Below are 12163 nucleotides of genomic sequence, written 5' to 3'. Positions count from 1 at the left end.
CAGTTTCCTGCTTTTTCTCTCAACTTCCTGTGTTCTCAAAAGCACGGGGTCTTCACCCCCCCCCCCCCCCCCGTTTCCCACTTTAAAAAGCAGACACACCCAGAGTGTCTCTCTCACTCTCTCTCACTCCAGGAGCGGACAAGAAGAACAGGAAGAACTTCCACCTCCACGTTTTATTTCTGTTGTTCTGTCCTGCTGTGCCCTCTGGCTGGCTGGTGACGGCTCATTCGTTGTACAAACACACGGAGCTGCGCCACGCTGAAATATTTACACTGTAGCTGGAATTTGCAGAAATGAGGAACAAAGTGAACAACGTGGAGGCACTAAAGAATCGAAGGTATATCGACTCAGAAGTGGTTCAGGTTTTCATTTCATCATTGGACGTGAGGATCGTTCGTTCGCCTCCGTTCATAGAACATAAACCTGGAAATAAGTCGCCGTTTCCGTTCGCTTTTAGTGGTTTTCCTGAAAACTCTGCGATCAGCGATCAGTTTACACCAGCCACAAACTCAGCCAATCACAGAGCGGCTTGAATGGAGGGATTTTATCCCTGTGAATGAAGTGACGATGAACTCCTGGATGTCCCAGTGGAGCCGGGACGTCTTCTGTTTTATTGCCTTTGGTTTGAGGAGGGCAGGGAGAGAGCGCTCCCGTTGTTGGGATCCATGTTCTGGAGAAACTCTTTCCACTGCTGGAAATTTATAGATCTAGTTGCAATATTTCAAAGCGCGCTGAGGTTCTGTAATTTATGACCTCAGACGGTGGGGAGGAGACAGAGCCCAAAAACTACATCCCGGGTCTAGAGGAGCAGCGTCCTCTGGTCTCCGCCGTGTCACCTTGGGATCTATTAAGACAGGTTTCCAAAATTAAACCTGCCAACGATGGCCACAGTGGGTTATCTGTCTTTTCCCCTCCGTGCTGAAAAGTTATATTTAAGACTTCTCCTGCCTGTTCCAACATGTTCCTATTAACATCTGTGTTTTCAGGGAAAGTGGATGCACCTGTTGGCATTCAGTGAGGAAGTGGCTTTTGTAATGTTTTACAGTCTTTTATACCGTGAGGGAGACAGTTTCCTATGAGATGTTCCCTGGAACTCTGGAGCTCTCTTCCTGTGGGAAAACCGCTCTATTTTTGACAGCTTGTGTCATGAAAACATAAGAAGACGAGAGCCAATTCGGCCATGTCAGAAAAATACAGATGGACAAACGGGGGCCGTGGCGTGGCGCAGGATAATTAGGGTCATTATGAGACATTTGCTCATCTAATGCCTGAACTGTGTTACAACATCAGTTTCAAAAAGCACTGACATGCGTTTCACCCCCTGAACTTGCCGCCACTCAGTCGAAGGACTTAAGTTTAAAAAAAAAAAAGTCGAAATGATGGTGTGACTTTGAGTGTTCCTGGGGGGGGGAGACCTGTGCTGAATTTCTGGCGACTCGGCTTCGACACGTGTCATAAACTACACATCCAGGTCACTGAGAGGCCACGAGAACCGAGAGGAGCGCAGACATCTGCCGAGGTCGCCGAGGCTGCAGTCTAGTGCGACGCAGTAGAGGAGAATCGCTGAGTCAAGTTCATGTTTGAAGATATTTTTCACGAGATGCAAAAAAGCAAAACAAAACAAAAAACTATACATGTCACAAATAATGTCTGAATTACGCCACGCTGGAGACAAACGGCTCGTGACAGGGATTTATGTCCAGCGTGTGGTAACTGCTGACTGTGCGGGGTGAACGTCGGGGAAACCACCGGAGACAAAGACCTGCAAACTCCCTGTGAACTTCCCCACAGTCACAAATCTTTTCGCAACTGCGGAAACACGTGCGATGATGTCATAATCAACGACGCTGACCACACATTGCCTAACAAGCCACTGTGGCGAGGAGTCACGCTCAGTCCCCGGAGACGCACGCTGGCCAAGGCAGCTGCCCCGCCCTCAAAAACCAGTTGGCTATCGCACAGGTCAACAGCTGATAAGGTGAAAATTACACAGTGCTGCTGCGTCTGCCGCTGAGCAGGGGGAGGGAGGGCGTTGAATATGACCCGAATTCACATTGATCCCATTGAAATATCACAGATGTCACGAACTCACAACTGACAGTGAGCTGAACGGAAAACCAGAGCTGCTTGTGTGAGGAGGAAGAGAAGCTTCCATCGGAGGGCAGGTCTGAGGTGGAGACGCAGTCCAGCTGCTTCCACTTGCTCGATGACCTCCAGCTCCACCCGACCAGGAACCTGTGACACGGAACACAGAGACGACCACCACCCAAGCCGCTGGGGCCGCCGTGTTACGCAGAGCCTGACATCACACGAGAGCGAGACTGTCAGTGAGTATCACATCAGATATGAAGACACTTCCAGAGACGCTGAGGACGCTCACACCTACAGTCTTGGATTACGGCTGCCGCCAAGGACGCACCGTGACGTAACATCAGCGGGACATGAGGGGTGATGGTCACGTGTGTGTAGGGAGACGGTCCACTGCATTACTGCCGGAGTTGCAGTACACCGAGTCCACTTGGTCTGGTCAGGCCAGACTGAGCTCTGCACAGGTGGACCGTTTTGAGGAGGCGGCGTCTGTGTGTTCACGTGTTCTGAAAAGCGAAGGTTTAAAAGCACCTTCAGACCACATTCAGGAGGTTCTCTCGTCCCTCCAGCAGCGTGAACGCTCGTGTCCTAGGAGTGACCTCCTCAGCTCATAGAGGTCATGCCCTGCTGGAGCCGAGGTACAATCTTGTGTGTCATGTGAACCCGCCTAACACACCGACTGCTCTCCATGTAGGTCTAAGAGGTCTCAACGCACACGTTTCTATAGCTCCATGATGTGTTTCCACCGCCGCTGCTGCCAAACAAACCTGGCGAGCAACGAGGGCACCGGAACATCTCTTTTCAACACATGCAGAGAGTTTCCAAGGCTGTCCCCACTGCCGGCAACCCTCTCAGGTTGCTAATTCTGTTGAATACCACAATCAACAACTCCCATTTCCTCCCAACAGTGGCTGTGAGTTTGTTCTAGAGGCTGGGCTGCTTGGCTGCGTCTCCGCTCACATGAATCCCACACCTCCCTACGAGTGCTCAGGGATGCAGCTCTGCTGCGGGGGGAAGATACCAGGACCCAGGTTCTCTGGACCTGCCATGCTTTTGCATTCAAGTGCGATTTGATGTCATTGTGAAACACCTCACACACACACAGGATGACAAAACTGGGTGAAACGGAGTTTAGCTGTAGCACAGATTTGCTCAGAATGATGTTCTCTTATGTGTGTGTGTGTGTGTGTGTGTGTGTGTGTGTGTGTGCGTGCGCGCGTGTTTCAGCTTGTCTTAGCTCCACCTCATCCTTCCTGTCCACCCTTCAAAGCGCTTAGAGGATACAAGACATTCTCATCTTCACTCACCACACCTACGTTTTACAGCCAAAGGGAATTCATCTTTCAAGAGCATCTGCTCAGATTTTCCATGTCGAGTTGCACCCGTATCACTCCTTCACAGTGTCCTTTATTCTTTGATGTCCTCCAGTGTTTCATCCATTAAAGGACACAAGCGGGAAGATTGAGAGATTTATAGGCAGAGAAAGTACATTTGCAGTGGTAGAACAATTAAACTTTTCATAGGAGAGCTAGGAAAAGGTCAGAATGCCCCGTTTGCTTGTTCATAAATGACTCGCCTCCCAAAAACCCTCACGAACATCTGGCTTCAGTCTGCAGTGGGAAAGAGTTTAATTATCATTCAATTCTGGGTCAAGTGACCCTGCAGCAGACATGGAAATGTTTCCCCTCCCAACCTGACTGGCCTGGATGTAAACTCATTTGTATCCCACACATGAAACATCTGCAACTTTTGTCATTTTGGCTACAAATTCAGCTTTCAAAAGTTCATGTAGGGAATGAGTCCTTAACCCCAGTGAAGAGTTCCTGCATGTCAGGTTTCTGTTCCTGAGTGAGCGCGGCATCAGCCACTCTCGTAGCAGCTAGGAGCAGTTTGGGTTCGCTCCACCGTGACCTTGAGACAAAAAGAGAAGGCAAAGCTCTGGATGTTCTCAGTCTTTGTTCCTGCTCCCACCTGCCAGCCAGCCTCCTCCTGGCTGCCGTCTCCCTGAGCGATGGGCTGAGAGGTTCGCCATCCACGAGGGACAGGTGGCACTGAGACACTGCTCCTAGAAAGGAGACGGTTCAGGTGGTCGGGCGCCCTGCCGCCTGAGCACCTCCCGAAGTTGTTCCCTGAGGTGTTTCAGGTACAGCCAGCTGGGAGGAGGCCATGGGACGGACCAGAACCAGGGGGAGGGATCTCCATGCTGGCATGGGAACGCCAGGAATCCCCCTGTCAGAGCTGTTTGATGTAAGAAAAAGGGAAAGTTTGGGGTTCCCTGCCAGAGCTTGTACCTCAGAACCCAGCTATGGGTAAGCAGTTCAGGATGGAGGGATGGATGAATGGATCGAGGGATGGATGAATGGATGGAGCACTGTTCGATTGGCACCGGAGCAAAAGCAATAAAATAGTAACCACAGAGACGGCGTCACTGCCCGGCCCACACTGTTGGCCAATTCTGTTTTTCCAGTGAATTTGTGATGTCAAACTTTTGATTTCAACATTTAAACATTCCTCTCATTTGCAATCACGGCCACAAAATTCAAGCAGTGACTCTACTTGTCTTTTTATTAGTCTAAAAATATAAACTCACACGGAGAACATCATTCCTCTCTGTTGCTGTCAGAGCAAGAACGTCACATCATCAGTAGCCAGAAACAGATTGTGGCAAACAGCATGTGGCTTACTGTCAATCTTATTGTAGCCATTATTTAAAAACAGAAAAAGGCATGAATGGGCTCTTTGTCTTGGGTATGGAACCGAGCTCAGACGGAGCTGCCTCTCTGCCAGGAACACAGCTGATGTCATCAGAGTGTAATGCCTCACGCATTTTTGTAAACTTGTCAGTGTCTTTCCACCTGTTTTCATTCATGTTTTCAATCTGCAAAAAAAAAAAAGAAGGTTAAATTTTGCTAAATGTCCGAAAGGCCCCAAAGGTAGAAAAGTTCTTGTGTTGATAAAAACAAGAAAATAAGACTGAATTAATACAGAACTCTGTGTGAAGTGCATTGAAATGATGCATAAAAAAAACGTGGAAAAACCACTTCAACCAACTGAAGTTTAACTGGAAGTCCTGGAATGATTTAGTAGCACCAGTAACTGCTGTATTAGCACGAGTAACCAGTGTATTAGCACCAGTAACTGCTGTATTAGCACGAGTAACCAGTGTATTAGCACCAGTAACTGCTGTATTAGCACGAGTAACCAGTGTATTAGCACCAGTAACTGCTGTATTAGCACGAGTAACCAGTGTATTAGCACCAGTAACTGCTGTATTAGCACGAGTAACCAGTGTATTAGCACCAGTAACTGCTGTATTAGCACCAGTAACTGCTGTATTAGCACGAGTAACCAGTGTATTAGCACCAGTAACTGCTGTATTAGCACGAGTAACCAGTGTATTAGCACCAGTAACTGCTGTATTAGCACGAGTAACCAGTGTATTAGCACCAGTAACTGCTGTATTAGCACCAGTAACTGCTGTATTAGCACGAGTAACCAGTGTATTAGCACCAGTAACTGCTGTATTAGCACGAGTAACCAGTGTATTAGCACCAGTAACTGCTGTATTAGCACGAGTAACCAGTGTATTAGCACCAGTAACTGCTGTATTAGCACCAGTAACTGCTGTATTAGCACGAGTAACCAGTGTATTAGCACCAGTAACTGCTGTATTAGCACGAGTAACCAGTGTATTAGCACCAGTAACTGCTGTATTAGCACGAGTAACCAGTGTATTAGCACCAGCAACTGCTGTATTAGCACGAGTAACCAGTGTATTAGCACCAGCAACTGCTGTATTAGCACCAGTAACTGCTGTATTAGCACCAGTAACCAGTGTATTAGCACCAGTAACTGCTGTATTAGCACGGGTAACCAGTGTATTAGCACCAGGAACCAGTGTATTAGCACCAGCAACTGCTGTATTAGCACCAGTAACTGCTGTATTAGCACCAGTAACCAGTGTATTAGCACCAGTAACTGCTGTATTAGCACGGGTAACCAGTGTATTAGCACCAGGAACCAGTGTATTAGCACCAGCAACTGCTGTATTAGCACCAGTAACCAGTGTATTAGCACCAGTAACTGCTGTATTAGCACCAGCAACTGCTGTATTAGCACCAGTAACTGCTGTATTAGCACGGGTAACCAGTGTATTAGCACCAGCAACTGCTGTATTAGCACGAGTAACCAGTGTATTAGCACCAGTAACCAGTGTATTAGCACCAGCAACTGCTGTATTAGCACCAGTAACTGCTGTATTAGCACCAGTAACCAGTGTATTAGCACCAGTAACCAGTGTATTAGCACCAGTAACTGCTGTATTAGCACCAGCAACTACTGTATTAGCACCAGTAACTGCTGTATTAGCACCAGGAACCAGTGTATTAGCACCAGCAACTGCTGTATTAGCACGGGTAACCAGTGTATTAGCACCAGTAACTGCTGTATTAGCATGGGTAACCAGTGTATTAGCACCATTAACCAGTGTATTAGCGCTAGTAACCAGTGTATTAGCACCAGTAACCAGTGTATTAGCACCAGGAACCAGTGTATTAGCACCAGTAACCAGTGTATTAGCGCTAGTAACCAGTGTATTAGCACCAGTAACCAGTGTATTAGCACCAGGAACCAGTGTATTAGCACCAGTAACCAGTGTATTAGCGCTAGTAACCAGTGTATTAGCGCCAGTAACCAGTGTATTAGCACCAGGAACCAGTGTATTAGCACTTGTAACCAGTGTATTAGCACCAGTAACCAGTGTATTAGCACCAGTAACCAGTGTATTAGCACCAGGAACCAGTGTATTAGCACTAGTAACCAGTGTATTAGCACCAGGAACCAGTGTATTAGCACTAGTAACTGGTCATCTCAATATTCTATCTTGCATGTAATCACTAGGTATGAGGGCTGCATATGATTGAAGGATAAGTATCATGATATCCTGCAGTAAGATCCAACAAATACTGCGATACACCACTGAACAGAAGTTAAGTTACAATAACATATGGTACGGTACATACAGTACAACTTTAATACGATATATTGCTGTATATATTTAATAGGGCCTGGAGTATACAGTAGTATACAGTAGTACTACACAGCCCTACTAGGTAGAAGGACATTCTATCAAATCCTAATCTGATGCTGTCTTTGTCAGTGACGTCCTAAACAACCTTTTTAACCTACAACCTGAATTTGCTTTAATCGCTATTTGACTTCTGTATCGGACTCTCATGCTCTGACTGTGATTAGAGCTGAGAGATGGACGCAGCCCCTTTAAGAGGGAGGGTTTTGTGGATGATTTAAGGTCCCGGCACTGGCGACCCCGACATTTACGGGACGTCCCCACGGGCTGCTATTCGTGGAGCTCTGGGAGTCTGTTTTGGCTTGGATCAGCCAGACAGGAGCTGGGGTCACCCCGGAGGAGTTCACTGTAGCTGCTGCTTCACCCAAGCATGACAAATGAGTACATCAACCCACAAACAGGATTCTGCTGGTAGTTGTAGTAGTCGTAGTAGTCACTTAATCTTGATTTAGGTTTAATTCAGGTTTAATGCATGGACCAGTCACAGTAATTTCATGTATTTTTCCACCATCCCTCTTGAAAGTGACAGAGGGAAACTGCAGCTCCAGTGATGCCTGATCAGGAGCGAGCCCGGGATCCTGCTCTGTGGCACTCCTGGGGCAGTACTCTCTGTGTTGATCAGTTTAATTATGTCCGCAAACATAGGTTCTCAATCACATTTTAATCTGTTTTGGGCCTTCGGGAGGCTGCCGGCGCAAGGCAGACGTCTGCTCCGCCGACGCCTCGGGCCGGAGCGGCACAGACTGCGCTTCCCTTTGAATTTAAACAGAAATGTAATCTAATGAGGCAGCTGCTGAAACTCCAGATGAGCCACCTCAGGTCCTGCGGCAGTTTTATATTAGCGGTGTTTTTGGCTGCAGATGAAAGGCGAATGACTAAACCCGTCCTTTGCCATTTAAGGCTCATCAAGCTTCAAACATCCTGCAGGAGGAGTTCAGGCCGGCCAAACGTTACTTGCCCTTCACCCATAGTTCCTCTGGTGGGGAAGCCCTTTAAGACTGGTGACTCGATGCTGAGAGTTATGATGGCCGATACAGTCAATCAATACGTTGTTGTCTGGTACATAGAACATGAAGCATACGAGTGTGAGTCAGAGCAGAAACCTCAGTTAGAAGGTTTTATTAAAGGGATATTGCGGCATTTTCAAAGGATCCAACAGGAAGCAGAGCAGCGAGGGGCCTTCAGCATTGGAACTGCTACAAACGCTGCGCTCCCAAAGTGGTGGCTTCATGTTCGGCGGATTCTGATGTAGAAGAGGTGTTTGAAGGTGGAGGCGTTCATATTTGTTTGAGAGTGGCGGTGAGACAGATGGGAGGAGTCGGACTTGGCGGTGGCTGCACAGAGCTGAGGGAACTGGGATTAGCATGAGGACTGATGTGATATAATCTAAATAAATTCAGTTTTATCAATCCCATCAGATTTCTTTTGTTTGTTTGTTTTGCTATTGTTGTTGTTAATTTGTTTGGACTGCAGCTCAGAGTGTGACTAACAACAGCACATCACACCTGGAGCCTCAGCAGGTCGCCTCCACCACGCCAGCAGGGTTCTGCAGCACACAAGTGTCTGGTTCTTCCTGTCAAGACCAACTGATGCAAAACAGCATCAAATGTACCAACAGCAGCATTTTAAGCTCCGGAGACCCACACGAACTGGTCAGATACTCTTTTACTCACATGGCCAGCGGACGTGCACGAGCCGCGGACGGAGGAGGAGGCCGTACTATTCCTGAAAACTTATGTGGAGTACTTGTAATCGTGGGTGAGTGTTTTTTCCATATTGCAACAGTGTGAGAGCCAATTCTGTTTTCCGTGAGTTGACTGTCGCTTGAAGTGGGCTCACAGGTCGCGTTAGTCATTGTTGTTATGAGTCATTCATGCTGCAGTGCAACAACGGGACAAGAACTCTGAATCAGGTACAGTTTATTCCCAACAACACACATCTGGTTTTTATATCAGCAACAGTCAATCCTTTTCTAACTTTTAGCCCTAAAATATGAAGCATCCTGTTGTGTTAGTCTTTCCTCGCTTCCTCTGCCAAAGACCTCATGTTTCCACTGCTGTTTGTCAGCAAAAAACTGTGAGGCTGATTTCACCAAAGTAGGTGGAGGCGTGTAGGACTGGCCGAGGAAGAAGCCGTCACACTGACGGGACGTATTAGTCGCGTTTTTCTTTACTCTTTGCTGTCTTCCTCCGAGTGGGTCGACCAGATTCACGCGGCCAGAAAGACCTAAAGAAGTGGCAGTTCTGCCTGGGCGAGGAGGATTTTTTGCCATACAACAGGAAACAGTTTTGGGGGTCTGTGTGCAACAAAGCCTTTGTTCCTTGCAGCTGTTGTCTGATTCGGGGAGCTGCAGTTTTACAATGTGCCATAAACGCCACAGCGGGACGAGTCCTGAGCGTCCTCTCTGAGCCCTGAGGGGCGAAAACCTTCAACATTGGATGAAGCAGTTGTTCCAGACGAACCATCACATCTTACAGGTACGAACTCCAACTATGGAGGAGCTCTTGAAGCAGATGACCTGAGTGATGTCTCCTCACAAACCGATGCCCCCCCCCCCCCCCCACCAGAACAAGGACCAGGGGAGGAATGTTCTCCTCCGCAGGTGCTGGCCTGCTGCCTCCTTATCCGTCCTCCTCCTCACCTGCTCTCATCTTCATCACTACCCCGGTCCTGCGTCCTCACCAGCTCCAGGGCACCGTGGTGCCGTTAACTTGTACCTACTCGCCGTTTCCTGGTGCGGGATCAGACCAGCAGCCTCAGACCACAGCCCCCCACCACCTCTCACAGGTTCAGGATCCTTTCTGACCTCATGATGATGTGAGTCACCAGCTGCCAACTTCTAATTGTTTTCTTAGCCTGTCCTGTGAAACAAAGCTAGGATGAGCCCCCGTGCCGGAGTCAACATGAATTCAATATCATTTCCTTAATTGCATTCAATTATGAGCAGAGGGCAAAAGCCCGGCGGGGGGGGGCTGTAAACAAGACATCCTGTGTTTAGAGAAATATCTTTTCTTGGAATGTGCGGGAGATTGAACAAAGATTTGTTTGGTTATTGGACAAGAAGAGGAAAAGGCACTGTGATCCCCAAAACCAGTGGCTAAAACCATAAATCTGACATGGAAACAATGGCGTGTTGTCCATAAAACGATGGCGTCAGCGTTCTCAGAGCCAACGCTCTCATTTCTGCTTCTTCATTCATTTCTATATCGTTTCCTTGGTGTGTTTTAAGTCTGCTGCAATGATTTGTCTTGTGAACTTTTTTTTTGTAATAAACATATGAAAGTGCTCTGTTCTTATCAGGCGTGTGCACCACCTCTGGAGCCATGTTGCGGGAGCACCTGTCACACCTGCTGATGCAGCGTTTAGAGGCGCGTGGCCCTGCTGTTGCTGCTTTCAGCTGTGCTATGACAGCACATCCAGTCAGACGAGCCAAAGTTTTCCAAGGAAGGTGCGATTGAGAGGCTGAGCTGTGAATAGCAGTGGTAAACTCGATGAGAGATGCTAGCTGGTACAGGTGTGAGCTGGTACAGGTGTGAGCTGGTACAGGTGTGAGCTGGTACAGGTGTGAGCTGGTACAGGTGCCAGCTGGTACAGGTGCCAGCTGGTACAGGTGTACGCCTGTGTGTTTGGAGCTCAGATCCAACGGCCCCTCAACATACGTGGTCTGGTGAGAGATGGAGTAAACGACTGGCGTGAAAAATCTCACAAGCTCCCCTCATTTGGACGGCAGGCAGAAACGCTCCAACAAACCAGATGACAAAAACAAAAAGAGGGGAGTCGACATCGAGTGCTCAGGTGCTCTGGATCAATCAGCGCGCAGAGAGCAACTGCATCTGGAAAATATCCTGGTGATCCAGCAGCAGCGGAGAGGATGGCGGTGAAGGAGTCGGCGTGGAAGTGGAACCTGGTTTATTTAGAGCTCGGCACAGAGGCAGAGTGCAGCGGAACAAGATGAGGAGGAGAAAAGGTGGAGGTGCCAAACAAACAAATCAATATCCCAACTTGAAGCTTACAACAAAGCTCTTCCTCTCAAACATAACTTCCTCCTTTAAAAAAAAGAAATACAGAGGCACAAAGCAATAAGCCTGGTCGCTCTACACAAACACTGAGCCCACACACACACACACACACACACACACTTTACTCTCTGATTTCATCCATACACTGAGATTTATGTTCCATCTTCCTCAAAGTGTTTTTCCTTCAAATTATCACTCTCCTCCACACTGGTGAGAGGGGAGAGATGTCCGCGTCCACCAAGTGTCTAAAAGCAGAGAAAGTTAACACACTTCAAGGCAGCAATTACTTACAATCGCAGGAAGGCCGTAGCGGCGGTGGCCCTGGCACTCGTTAGCAGACGGGCCGGACGTTTCCTTGACTGATGGCGACGCTAAAATCCGCATTTTGCCTCATTAGCAGTCGACGTCCTGACTTCTTGGCTCCGAAAACAAGCCACTTCTTCCCCGGTGCTGCACTCAAACGCCGGGCTTCATGTTTGTTGTTGAACTCTCGGCGAGGCTTGCCGACAGACAGATGTTCCTGATAGTTTGGTGGCAACAGCTGTGGTGAAAGACTTGGGGGTTCCTCTGTCCTCCCCATGTCTGGAAGACCTTGAGAGAATTTCTTGACATTTGTCAGAAGGAAGAAGTGACTTTAAATGTGTTCAATGTTGCGGCGACGTCTCACTGAGATGCCAAAATTACCTTTTTTACTGTGTAGACACACGTGACGGGAGAAGCCTCAGCCTGATCGAGCTGAAGAATAAAAGTGAGGGGACTGAAGTCTACGCTGAGCCGGATCAGCCTGAGGGAGGGGGGCTGGTAAACCGGAGGGGTCATGAGGGGAAGGGGACCAGCTGTGCAGGAGGAAGTGACTGGAAAACAGGGTTTACTGGAGGACACGATGGAGGTCAGCACAGACGGATGGAAACAAAGAGGAGCAAACTCCAACCACAAAGTGCTATTAACCCTTAAAGACCAACAAAGAGAA

General features: G+C 48.2%; 1 long non-coding RNA gene across 1 annotated transcript; it reads right to left on the bottom strand.

Moving 5' to 3' along the window:
• Positions 1-3993: 3993 nt before the first annotated feature.
• Positions 3994-12163, bottom strand: LOC147251748 (uncharacterized). The gene is made up of 3 exons (XR_015118806.1): positions 11878-12163; positions 11485-11784; positions 3994-4966 (listed from the first exon to the last, which is right to left on the bottom strand). It is a non-coding gene; the product is annotated as an uncharacterized LOC147251748 (long non-coding RNA).

Source organism: Aulostomus chinensis, chromosome 12, assembly GCF_037954235.1.
Source record: "Aulostomus chinensis isolate RoL2024-O1b breed Wild chromosome 12, RoL_Achi_v1.0, whole genome shotgun sequence".
Lineage (NCBI taxonomy): Eukaryota > Metazoa > Chordata > Actinopteri > Syngnathiformes > Aulostomidae > Aulostomus > Aulostomus chinensis.
The sequence above is the reverse complement of the archived record's forward strand: the minus strand, read 5'-3'. Positions and strand labels throughout refer to the sequence as shown.